General features: G+C 44.0%; 1 pseudogene; it reads left to right on the top strand.

The window, feature by feature from the left end:
• Positions 1-10,656: 10,656 nt before the first annotated feature.
• LOC117084911 lies at positions 10,657-11,229 on the top strand (annotated as a pseudogene).
• Positions 11,230-11,718: the final 489 nt, after the last annotated feature.

Raw genomic sequence — 11,718 nt, 5'->3', positions numbered from 1 at the left:
TCCTTAGAAGATCTCAGCAGCAAGTCCTTTATGCTGCTGTGGGTCAAGATTGCTATCTGCCCACCACAATTTCCTTTCTCTTTCTCTAAATAATCCCAGTATTTAGCTGGGCGCATAACTGCCTAAAACAGGGATCAGCTAGTCTGTACAGAGTCAAATACAGTACATAATTTCGGTTTTGTAAGCCATATGGACTCATTAGAAGACTCAGCTTTGGCATGGTAATGCAAAAGCAGCCATAGACAATATGCACATGAATGAGTGTGGCTGAGTTCCCAAAACCTTTATTTACAAAAACAGATTTGTCCTGTGGACTGTAGTTTGCCGACCCTTCCCCTAGAGTGCAGAAACCATGGGCTGCCTCAAATGAAGATGCCCATGATGGTTCATTTTATGTGTCATCTTGGATGAACCACAGTGTGCCCAGATATTTGGTTAGACATTATTACGGGTGTTTTCTGTGAGAGTACTTTTAGATGACATTAACATTTAAATTGATGGACTTTGAGTAAAGCAGACTGTCCTCCATAATGTAGAGGAACCTCATCCAACCAGTTGAAAACCTGAATAGACCAAAAAGAAAAGAATAGATCACAAAGCCTGAATAAAATAGAATATGTTATCTTCCTCCCCTGATGAGAGAATTCTCCAGCAGCCTGCCTTCAGACTTCATCTACAGCACTGGCTCTTTCTTATTCTACAGAGGACTAGAACTAGAATACCAGCCTTTCCTGGATCTCCAGCCTGCCTGTTTACCCTGCAGATTTTGGACTTCCTAACTTCTGTAATAATGTGAGCCAATTCCTTATCATAAATCTTTTTCTATATATATACACATCCATTGGTTCTGCTTCTCTGGGGGAACCCTGACTAATAGAATGCTATTTCCTAGCTACACTTGTGGCAAGATGTGTCCATGTGACTATGTTCTGGCCAACAGAATGTAAGTGGCAACGCTGTGTGATAACTTCCAAGAAATTTCCGGCCGGGCGCGGTGGCTCAAGCCTGTAATCCCAGCACTTTGGGAGGCCGAGGCGGGCGGATCACGAGGTCAGGAGATCGAGACCATCCTGGCTAACATGGTGAAACCCCGTCTCTACTAAAAAAATACAAAAAACTAGCCAGGCGAGGTGGCGGGCGCCTGTAGTCCCAGCTACTCCGGAGGCTGAGGCAGGAGAATGGCATGAACCCGGGAGGCGGAGCTTGCAGTGAGCTGAGATCTGGCCACTGTACTCCAGCCTGGGTGGCAGAGCGAGACTCCGTCTCAAAAAAAAAAAAAAAAAAGAAATTTCCATAAATTATAGGAGGCATATGCTCTTTGGCTTGTCATCCCCTCTTCACCCATCCTGCTGTTTGGAAGGCAGATGTGATGACTGAAAGGCTTCTGTGGACTGTGATACAGCCACAAAAGCAGAAGCCCAGAGCAGCCTGGGGTCAGTTGACTGTGGAGCACTCTAACTAGCCTGAGTTGCTTACACTGTCAGAGGCGTTGGAACCAAAGTGACTCCATTACTTGAACAGGGGCTGGGTAAAATGAAGATGAAACCTACTGGGCTACATTCCCGGGAGGTTAGGCATTCTTAGTCACAGGATGAAACAGGAGCTCAGCAGGGCTGGTGTCACAAGATATAGGTCACAAGGACCCTTCTGATAAAACAGAATGTGGTAAAGAAGCCAGCCAAAACCCACTAAAACCAAGATGGCAACAAAATGGTCCCCACTGCTCATTATATGCTAATTATAATGCATTAGCATGCTAAAAGACACTCCCACCAGTGCCATGACAGTTTACAAATGCCAGGGCAACTTCCAGAAGTTATCCTATATAGTCTAAAAAGGGGAAGAACCCTCAGTTCTGGAAATTGCCTCCCCCTCTTTTCGGAAACTCATGATTAATTGACCTCTTGTTTAGTATGTGATCAAGAAAGAATCATAAAAGTAGCCAACCGGCAGCCCTCTGGGCAGCTCTGTCTATGGGGTAGCCATTATTTTGTTTCTTTACTTCTCTAATAAACTTGCTTTCCCTGTACTTGGTGGACTCGCCCTGAATTCGTTCTTGTGCAAGATCTAAGAACCCACTCTTGGGGTCTTCATCAGGACCCCATTCTGGTGACAATACCAGGACTTTTATATGAGCAAGAAATACAGCCCAGTCTTGTTTAAGCCATATTTCATGTCCCCATTGCAGCTGAACTTAATCCTAACAGGCACCATTCCTGTCAGTCTGGTGCTAGAAATAGTAGTACTTCTCTCTGGCGGCCAGGAAGAAATTCATTTATAGTATTTTACAAAAATTATATGAAGAGAGAATAACCCAATTTAAATCTTTCCCACATTGGTCAGCTGTCTCTTTAGAGTCAGCAGGAGGATATGAGATTGAAGCAGGAGAGAGAGAGAGAGAGAGAGAGAGAAAGAAACAGAAATAGATTGTTCTAAATGGATGGGGGAGGAGTAGAGCCAGACCAAACTCAGAGACTCTAGGCTGACACAACTGATAATACCCTGGGACGCAAAGGTGGGGGTTGGGTGAGGGGAGTGATGAGGGGTTCACTGCTGGCACTGTTCTCATCAGGGAATAATGTAGCTGGCATCAGAAATGGATGTTTCCAGCTGTGTAGACCTTAAGCCCAGCCTCAGGTCAGAAATATGGCTGGAGCTAACTACGGGTTTTTTTTTTTTTTTTTGATCATAATTCAACCATCTGCATTAAATCATGACCTTGATCTATCCTTTGTGTATCTTCACCTTAGAAGTAAATAAAAGGGAAAAAGAAATGTAGTAAGTAAATGGTCAAATCAGTAGCCCAACATCTCTCACCCTCCCTTTTTCTTACTTGCTAGAGTTGTTTATTCTTTCTACAGAGTTGAGAATTCTAGCTCTTCACATTTTGAGCTCCCTTGAGGCTAGGACATACATATGAGACCTGATTTTGTCCAATTTACCTGCAAAGTCTGCTGACTGTCTTATGAGAAATTCCTTCTTCACTGGATGTAATCTTGTTACCATGTGATGCCTGGAACTGTCACAGCCACCTTGTAAGTGTGAGGGAGACATGGCAGACACACTGAGGAATACAGAATCAAGAAATGGAGAATATCTGGATTCTTGATGACATCCCTGACCTTAAAAGGTTGGACTGCATCCAGGCTTATGGCTATGTGAAATCATAAATGTCCTTATTGTTTAACTATTTTTGGTTAGTTATTCTGTTATTCTGTTACTTGCAGCCAAAAGCATCCTTACTGATGCAGTAACCAAAAGCATTTTAGCATTCTAAGTTGTAACATCCTGTCTTTACAGGCCACCTTAGTCCAAACAAATATTCACCCTTGTTAGCATGTTACTGTTTCATTTTCTGATTGGAAAGTATGCTCTATCCACTTACTGGAAGATGAGGCTGCTAGGCAGTCTGAGTTTGAAACCTGGCTTTACCTGTATGACCTGGGGAAATTACTTAACTACTCTGTGCCTCAGTTTCCTTATCCATTAAAAGGGAAAAACAGTCATCCTACTTCATAGGATTGTACTGAGGATCAAATGGATTGACACACATAAAATACTTAGAACAGTGCCTAGCCCACATCATAATAATAAGTACACACTAGCTTTATTATCATCCTCCCTAGGAGTACACCCTTCTGCAGGCTTCCAAGGCAATTTGCTGTCAAACTGTTCACCCGCATTTTCCTTTGCCAAGCACTCCTGGGAATAGCTGATATGTGAGACAGATATGGCCAATTCAGGTCTCTTGCTAGCCTGCACACCACCAGTTTATCAGAAAATAAGTTTGGCCAATGGAACGTCTGGAAATACATCTAGAAACCAAATTCCCTATACTCCCCAAATCCCCTACTTCTGCGTGTCTGTCACCCCATGCATGCTCTGAGACGCAGGTAACAAGGACCCCTCTGAGCTGGTTTCCCACAGGCCTCTGGGATGTGTCCTCCAATGAGACCTTAACCCTGAACGTGTCTCTCATACATCTACGGTCCTAGTGAATAGAAAGGGGAAACCTCACAGATCTTACATCACTATTACTTTTGGCTTTGCTACCTAAAATTTCTCCCCCTCTTTAGCTTTTTTGCTGGGCCAAGAATCTCTTCCAGTCTCCTCTTGAGACACTGGTTTTCCCATCATCCCAGCATGGTACATGCCTTGTGTGGCTGCCATCCCCCCGGGACAGCAGAGGCTGTTCAGCTCCTTAGGTTTGCATTGCGCTTGTCAATCCAGGCCAGTTTTCAGCAAATGCCTCTGTATAGCTCATCTGTAGAGCCCTTGGCAGCTTCCAAAATATTTTAGCCCAAGTTACTTAATCCTCATAAAAATCTTGTATGGTGCATGTTTTTATTCCAAGTCAGGCTCTTCAGGGCTTTTTGCTTTCCTGTAGAGATCAGCAGCAAAAAGAGGTGAGACAAACATTTTTCATTTTCTTTCCTATATGGATACAAGGTGCTAAGGACCTTCTCTGCTGTTACCTCAACGGTGAGTATTCTGGCGGAGAGAAAGCAAATACCTCGCAGAAATCAACTGAAGTCTACCTGAAACTCGAGGACTTGGCTTCGGGAGGAAAAACAACTAATTGGTACTTGTCTGGATAAAAAGGTCTGGTTCTGACGTCTAACTGGTGATCCAATCTAGAATCAAGTAACACGGAGGAAGAAGGCTCTAGAAATTAGCTGACGTAAGTGCTTCCTGATGTTAAATCTTTCACCATTTCCATGAGTCCAAAGAAGCACAATGTTTGGATCTCTTCAGATTAAATCTGCTCTGTTGATTTGTTCATCAGTGAGCCTCTCAAACATCTGCATTGGCAACATCCTTCTCAGGACACGGCCGGTCTGAGGAGCTCTAGTGGGTGTGGGCTGGAAGGAGGAGCTGCAGACCTCTGCATGTGGGCTGGGAAGAGACAGCTCTGCCACCTCAGTGTCTGTCTGCGCTGCCAGACTCATGGAAAAGTTCCTTTCACGTCTCACATATTATTCAGTGCCAGCTTGGGAGGCCTGCAGAGGGTTCAGGGGCCCAGCTACTGTGCTAACCAGAGCACTGTAAGTGACAAATGCTGTTTTTTCCTTTTTATCTCTTTCTTTCTGCCTTCCAGGAAGATTTAAACAACAATAACAACAACAACAAAACAAAAGAACTCACTTTTTACTTTCAAGCACACCCTGTTCCTTCCCAAGATGAAAAACCCACAGAGCAACTCCATAAAGTCTCTATTCAGCACTCCTTGTTGGTTTTTGGCTCAGGGTTCAGCTAACTCATTCCCAGAGCACACAGCAGCAGGGGAGGTGGGGTTCACAGCAGAGAACAGTAAAAAGATCTGCTCTAGATTTCCTGAGGATTCCAGAATGCAGTGGAAAACCACAGTGTTTCTGGATGAGTGGCATGGAGCACAGCAGTGACTTTATTCCCTATTTCACCCCCTTAAATTGGAGCTTGCCCACATCAGGGCTGGCCAGGCACTCCAACCCATCCCTGCCTATATACATCCCCCCTCTGAAAGGGCTTCCTTGGGGGGAAACTGGGCCTCTTCCTTTGCCATCCCTTGAATGGGCTTTTGCAGGTGGCTTTTGCGTTCGTGGTTCCTACCTTAGAAGGAGATACCTAAGCCATCCTTCTGGCTGCTCTGGGCAAAAGACTTTGGAAACATCCTGGACTTCCCTTTCTCATGTCCCACTTCCAACACACTAGCTTAGCCGGTCAGCTCCACATTCAAACTTATTCAGGATGTATCAGTCAGGATTCAACCAGAGAATCTGAACCAGTAGGAGAGTCATATTAAGAGATCTATTGCAAGGAATTGCCCTACATATGTTATCAGTTGGGGGTGTCCAGGTTCTTGGCATCTTGAACTAAGAATTGGACAAAACACATAAACAAACCAAGGAAAGAATGAAGCAACAAAAGCAAAGATTTATTGAAAACGAAAGTACACTCTACGGGGTTGGAGTGGCCGAGCATAGGGGCTTAAGAGCCCCGTTACAGAATTTTCTGGGGTTTAAATGCCATCTAGAGGTTTCCATTGGTTACTTGGTGTATGCCCTATGTAAATGAAGAGGCTAAAGTGAGGTTACAAAGTCATTTATTTGGTGTAGATTCTATGTAAATGACAAGTATAGTTCCTGTCACAGCTGCAGTGTTTCCATTTGATTTAGTTCTAGGAAGCCATGAGGTTTCCTGCCTCCAGGCCCGATTCTCCTGCCTCACATAATCATGGGACTGGTTAGGCGAGTGGGAAATCCACAGGGCAGGCTGTCAGAAAGGGCAGGTTGGAACTCCTGGGCATGAGCAGAGTTACCATCCAAAGGCAGAATGTCTTCATCAGGGAACCCTCAGTTCCTCTAGGGCCTTTCAATGGATTGGATCAGGCCCACCTTCAATCTAGGATTATCTCCCTCGCTGAAAGTCAGTTGATTAAGGACTTTAATCATGTCCATAAAATACCTTCAGAGCAACACCTAGATTAGTGTTTGATTGAATAACTGAGGACAGTAGCTTAGCCAACTTGACATCTGAAACCTATTGTCACCTTATCTAGCCTTGGCTCCTCCAGAGTTACCCCCTACCTTGGTCCAAACTACCATTATTTCTCCCCTGAATTATCGTGTCAGCCTCTACACCAGCTTCCTGCTTCTTGCCCTATCCTCCCTGGCCTTCCTCTTCCCACCCCCAGCTATTTTCAACAGAGCAACTAGACTGACACATTCTCGGTTGCAGAGTGAGCAGTTGCTCCATTGCTCAAAGCCCTTGAGGTGGACAGAATGATGGTTCCTCAAAGATGTTCACATCCTAATCCTTGGAACCTGTGAATATGTTACCTTACATAGCAAAGGGACTTTGTACATGTGCTTAGGGTATGGACTTTGAGATGAGGAGAGTATCCTGGATTATCCAGGGGAGCCCAGTCTAATCACATGAGTCTTCAACAGTAGGAGAGGAAGACAGAAAAATGGATCAGAGAAATGTGACATGAAAAGAGCCTGACCCTCCATTGCTGGCTTTGAAAATGGAGGAAGGGAGCCACAAGCCAACTACAAGGGAAAGGGGACCTCAGTTCTACAACTGCATGGCCCTGAAGTCTGTGAACAAACCTAATGAGCAGGAAACAGATTCCCACCCAAAGCTCCCAGTGAGGAGACAGCCCTGTTAACAGCTTGATTTTAGCCTGGTGAGACCTGTGTTGGACTTCAAGTCTATAGAACTGTAAGATAATGTATTTGTGGGTTGTTTGGTTTTGTTTTTTTTGAGACAGAGTCTTGCTCTGTCACCCAGGCTGAAGTGCAGTGGCTCAATCTCGGCTCACTGTGACCTCTGCCTCCCGGGTTCAAGTGATTATTCTGCCTCAGCCTCCTGAGTAGCTGAGAGTACAGACGCACGCCACCAAGCCCAGCTAATTTTTGTATTTTTAGTAGAGACAGGATTTCACCATGTTGGTCAGGCTGGTCTCAAACTCCTGACCTCGTCATCCACCCCGCTCGGCCTCCCAAAGTGCTGGGATTACAGGCATGAGCCACTGCACCCAGTCTTGTGTTGTTTAAACCAATAAATTCGTGGTAGTTTGTTATGGCAGAAAATGAATACAGCCCTTCAATGACTTCCCACCCTATTCAGAGTAAAAGCCAAGCTCCTCAGCATCTTCCCCTGCTCCTTTCTTTCTGACTTCATTTCCTACCACTCTCCCTAACTCATGCCCTCACCCCTGCTCCACTCCCCTACATTGGCTCCTGGGCCTGGACTAGAGTGAAGCTAGTGAGTACTCGCTTCAAGATGCCAAAACCTCAGTAGTCAAGATCAGTAATATTTTAATGCAGTATCAAAATGAATGTGAAAAAAATTAATGATATACAAATCATAAAAATTTGAAAGAAAGACAAGATCCAATCCTGCGCTTGCTCAACTCACCTCCTCTGCCTTCCTCTAATTCTAGGCCTGATCCTTGCTGCTCTCAAACTTCCAGCCACACTCCAGTGGCAGCACTTTTCCTGTTGGTTTTGCCCCAGATAGCTGCAAAGCTTCCTCCCTCACCTGCTTGGGTTTATGCTCAAGTGTTGCCTTCTTAATGAGTCCTCCCTGGCCATTTATTTAAAATCTCAGAGTGTCCTCATGTATTAGTCTGTTTCCACGCTGCTATAAAGAAATACCTGAGACTGGGTAGTTTATGAAGAAATTATCAAGTTTAATTGATTCACAGTTCAGCATGTCTAGGGAGGCTTCAGGAAACTTACAATCATGGTGGAAGAGGGAGCAAACGCATCCTTCTTCACATGGTGACAGCAGGAGAAGTGCTGAGCAAAAGAGGAAAAGCCCCTTATAAAACCATCAGATCTTGTGAGAACTCATTCACTATAATGAGAACAGCATGGGGGTAACCGCCCCCATGATTCAATTACCTCCCACTGGGTCCCTCCCATGACACTTAAGGATTATGGAAACTACAATTCAAGATGAGATCTGGGTGGGGACATGGCCAAGCCATATCTCCCCACCAGCACTCCCTGACCCTTTCTTGCGTTGTATTTCCCCAAAGTACTTAACATATCTAACATATTTATTTACTACTTTTTGTTCACTGCTGTACACCAGGACATAACAATATGTGGCATGTAGTAGGTGTTCAATAAGTATTTGTTGTAGGAATGAAGGAAGGGAGGAAGGGAAGAAGGAAAGGAGAAGCAAGAGAGGAAGAAGGGAAAGTAAGGGAGGGAGGCCTCTGCCAATGGGGCAACAGAGCATATGTATGCAAGCAAGGAAGAACTTTCCCACTGGTTTATTGAAGCTGAAAATCCCTGAAGAGCTGCAGTAAATTTCAGTCTGTCTGTTTAAGAAAACACTAATTTATAAGCAGGGTTATTTTTTCCTCTCCCAAAGGGGAAAATGCCATCAAGAGCCAGTGTGTTCTCTTAGATTAATTAGCAGACTTGGATTAACTATGTGCTTTCTTTTCTAGGAAATTAGCTAAATTATGTTTCCACTGAAACTGGAAATGTTTGACCTCCTGGCAGTTTGTCCAAAATCCTTTGAAGCAGAGTATCTACAACTCTGTGTTTAATAATGCCTGGAGATTTTATTCTCTTCTCGTTCTCCCTCAACAATTAAAAATTCCATTCTGACGATCCCATCCCTTTAATTTTTCTTTTTTCTTTCTTTCTTTTTTTTTTTTAGATGGAGTCTTGCTCTGTCACCCAGGCTGGAGTGCAGTGGCGCGATCTTGGCTCACTGCAACCTCCACCTCCTGGGTTCAAGCGATTCTCCTGCCTCAGCCTCCTGAGTAGTGTTTTACCATGTTGGCCAGGCTGGTCTTGAACTCTTGACCTCAGGTGATCCACCCACCTCGGCCTCTCAAAGTGCTAGGATTACAGGGATGAGTCCCTATGCCCGGCCACCTCCCTTTAATTTTTTATGAGTGGATTCCTACAAAGCTATTGTTAAAAATCTGTGGAAATTTGTGTCATAGACAAATAGAATTTTCTGTGGTAATAACAAGAAACAGTGTAATAGATATATTTTAGTATTGATTGGGATGGAAAATAGGCCCAAGTGTTACCGGAATCTATTGACTAACACCCATGTGATGCAGGGGTTGACTTGCATACATGAGTTGGAATGTAAGCAGAGTGAAGTTCAGGTGCATACTAAATTATGTGGATTATGAGCTAGAGTGGCCATTGTGGGCATGTGCAGGGCAATGAAGCAGTGGAGCCAGGTTAGGAGAGAGAAAGGAGAGGTGCAGAGGGAGGAGGAGTAGGGGGAGAGAGAAAAACTCAGAGAAGAACATGAGAGAATAGCCTCCTGTTCTTAGATAGAGAAGGAAGAAATAAGATTAAATGAAATAGCAACACAGTAGGAAGTAGAAAAACTGGGCCAAACCTGGAAAATCTTTGGGTTACATCCATGCTTGGCTGCTTCCTCACTGTCCCGCCTTGTCCAAGACACTTTACCTCTCTGATCCTCGATTCCCTCAAAAATTTGTGGCACTGTTTGGGGAGGCTAACAGTGACACTGACAACGATGCTGTGGCATAATGAGCCCAGGGTGGTGTAGGAAGGAGGAAAGCTAATCCAGCCTGGCCATCTGAACTGTGTATAAATGAGCTCAACTCTCAGCTCATGGCTGGTGCCTACTTTTGCAATTTGACAAATAAAAAGATTGCCATCATGCAAATGATTATAGTCCTTTTGCAGATGCATATTATGTATGGAACAATCACAAATCACAGTGCACACACATTTTGTGGGTCACTTTTTCAGATATTATATTGTTGGCATTTTTATTGTTTGTAACTGCCCTTGTAAAGATTTTAACTGCACTCTGTGAGTGTGAGTGAGTGTGTGTGTGTGTGTGTGTGTGTGAACCCTCATCATATAGTGGCTATTGAGTCAGGATCTGGGTTTGAAATTTAACTCCACCTCTTACTGTCTTGCTATCTGACACTCAACCTCACCTACGCCTTATATTCCTCACAGAAAATAACAGAACTTGCTTCAAAAGACAATTGAGATAACTAAAGGCAGTAATGCATGCAAAGAACAGAGGATAGTGTTTGGTAGCAAACCCTCAATAAAATATTGGCTCTTATTATTACAAAGGTTTACAGTTTGTAATAATTTTATTATTACACGCTCTCTTTTCCTAAGCGGCCTGAGGTAATCTGTGAAAATGGTTTGCTATTCGTGTGACCTGGAGAACCCCAAAAAATCATGCAAATCAAGAGGTTCCAATCTTCGTGTTCACTTTAAGAACACTCGTGAAACTACCTAGGCCATCAAGGGTATGCATATATGAAGAGCCACGAAGTATCTGAAAGATGGCACTTTACAGACACAGTGCATACCTTCCCGATGTTACAATGGTGGAGTTGGTAGGTGTGCCCAGGCCATGCAGTGGGGCTGGACACAAGGTCAGTGGCCCAGAAAGAGTGCTGAATTTTTGGTGCACATGCTTAAAAATGCAGAGAGTAATGCTGAACTTATGTTTTTAGGTGTAGATTCTCCAGTCATTGAGCATATCCAAGTGAACAAAGCACCTAAGATGCACCACTGGACCTACAGAGCTCATGGTCCGATTAACCCATACATGAGCTCTCCCTGCCACACAGAGAAGATCCTTACTGAAAAGGAACAGATTGTTCCTAAACCAGAAGAGGAGGTTTACCCAGAAGAAAAAGATATACCAGAAGAAACTGAAGAAACAAAAACTTATGGCACAGGAGTAAATTCAGCATTAAAATAAATGCAGTCAAAAGGAATAATAATAATAATAATAATTTAAATACTATGGAAATGGGAAAATTCTCTATAATTTCATCCATACCACTCAAGATCCTCACTATAACTGTTTGGTGTGTATTTCTCCACTCCCCCACCTCCCCACTTTTATTTTTATACATTTGCTATCACATTATTATTCTATTTTCTTTTTTAACCACAAACCAAACAACAACAAAAGGATATTATACATACCACCTCTTTATTGTTATTTTCATGGCAATGTTTCTAGATTTAAACCTTTCTTTTCAGTGGCTGCATGAAATTTCATTCCACTTATTGATGATGGCAGCAGCCCATCTGGAGCAGCTGCAGCAAAGACACTGGTTGCAGCTGGGAAGGTGCGGCTGGGGCTGTTCACTCCGCAGAGGTAGTGGGAGCTGGAAATAGGCAGGAGCCCCACCCCCTTCTGGTGGGGTGGGAGCCCCACACTCCCAGGCCCAGCTGTGGCTGT

The sequence above is a fragment of the Trachypithecus francoisi genome, unplaced genomic scaffold (assembly GCF_009764315.1).
Source record: "Trachypithecus francoisi isolate TF-2019V2 unplaced genomic scaffold, Tfra_2.0 Lachesis_group1, whole genome shotgun sequence".
Classification (NCBI taxonomy): domain Eukaryota; kingdom Metazoa; phylum Chordata; class Mammalia; order Primates; family Cercopithecidae; genus Trachypithecus; species Trachypithecus francoisi.
This window is presented reverse-complemented; position numbering and strand designations above follow the sequence as displayed.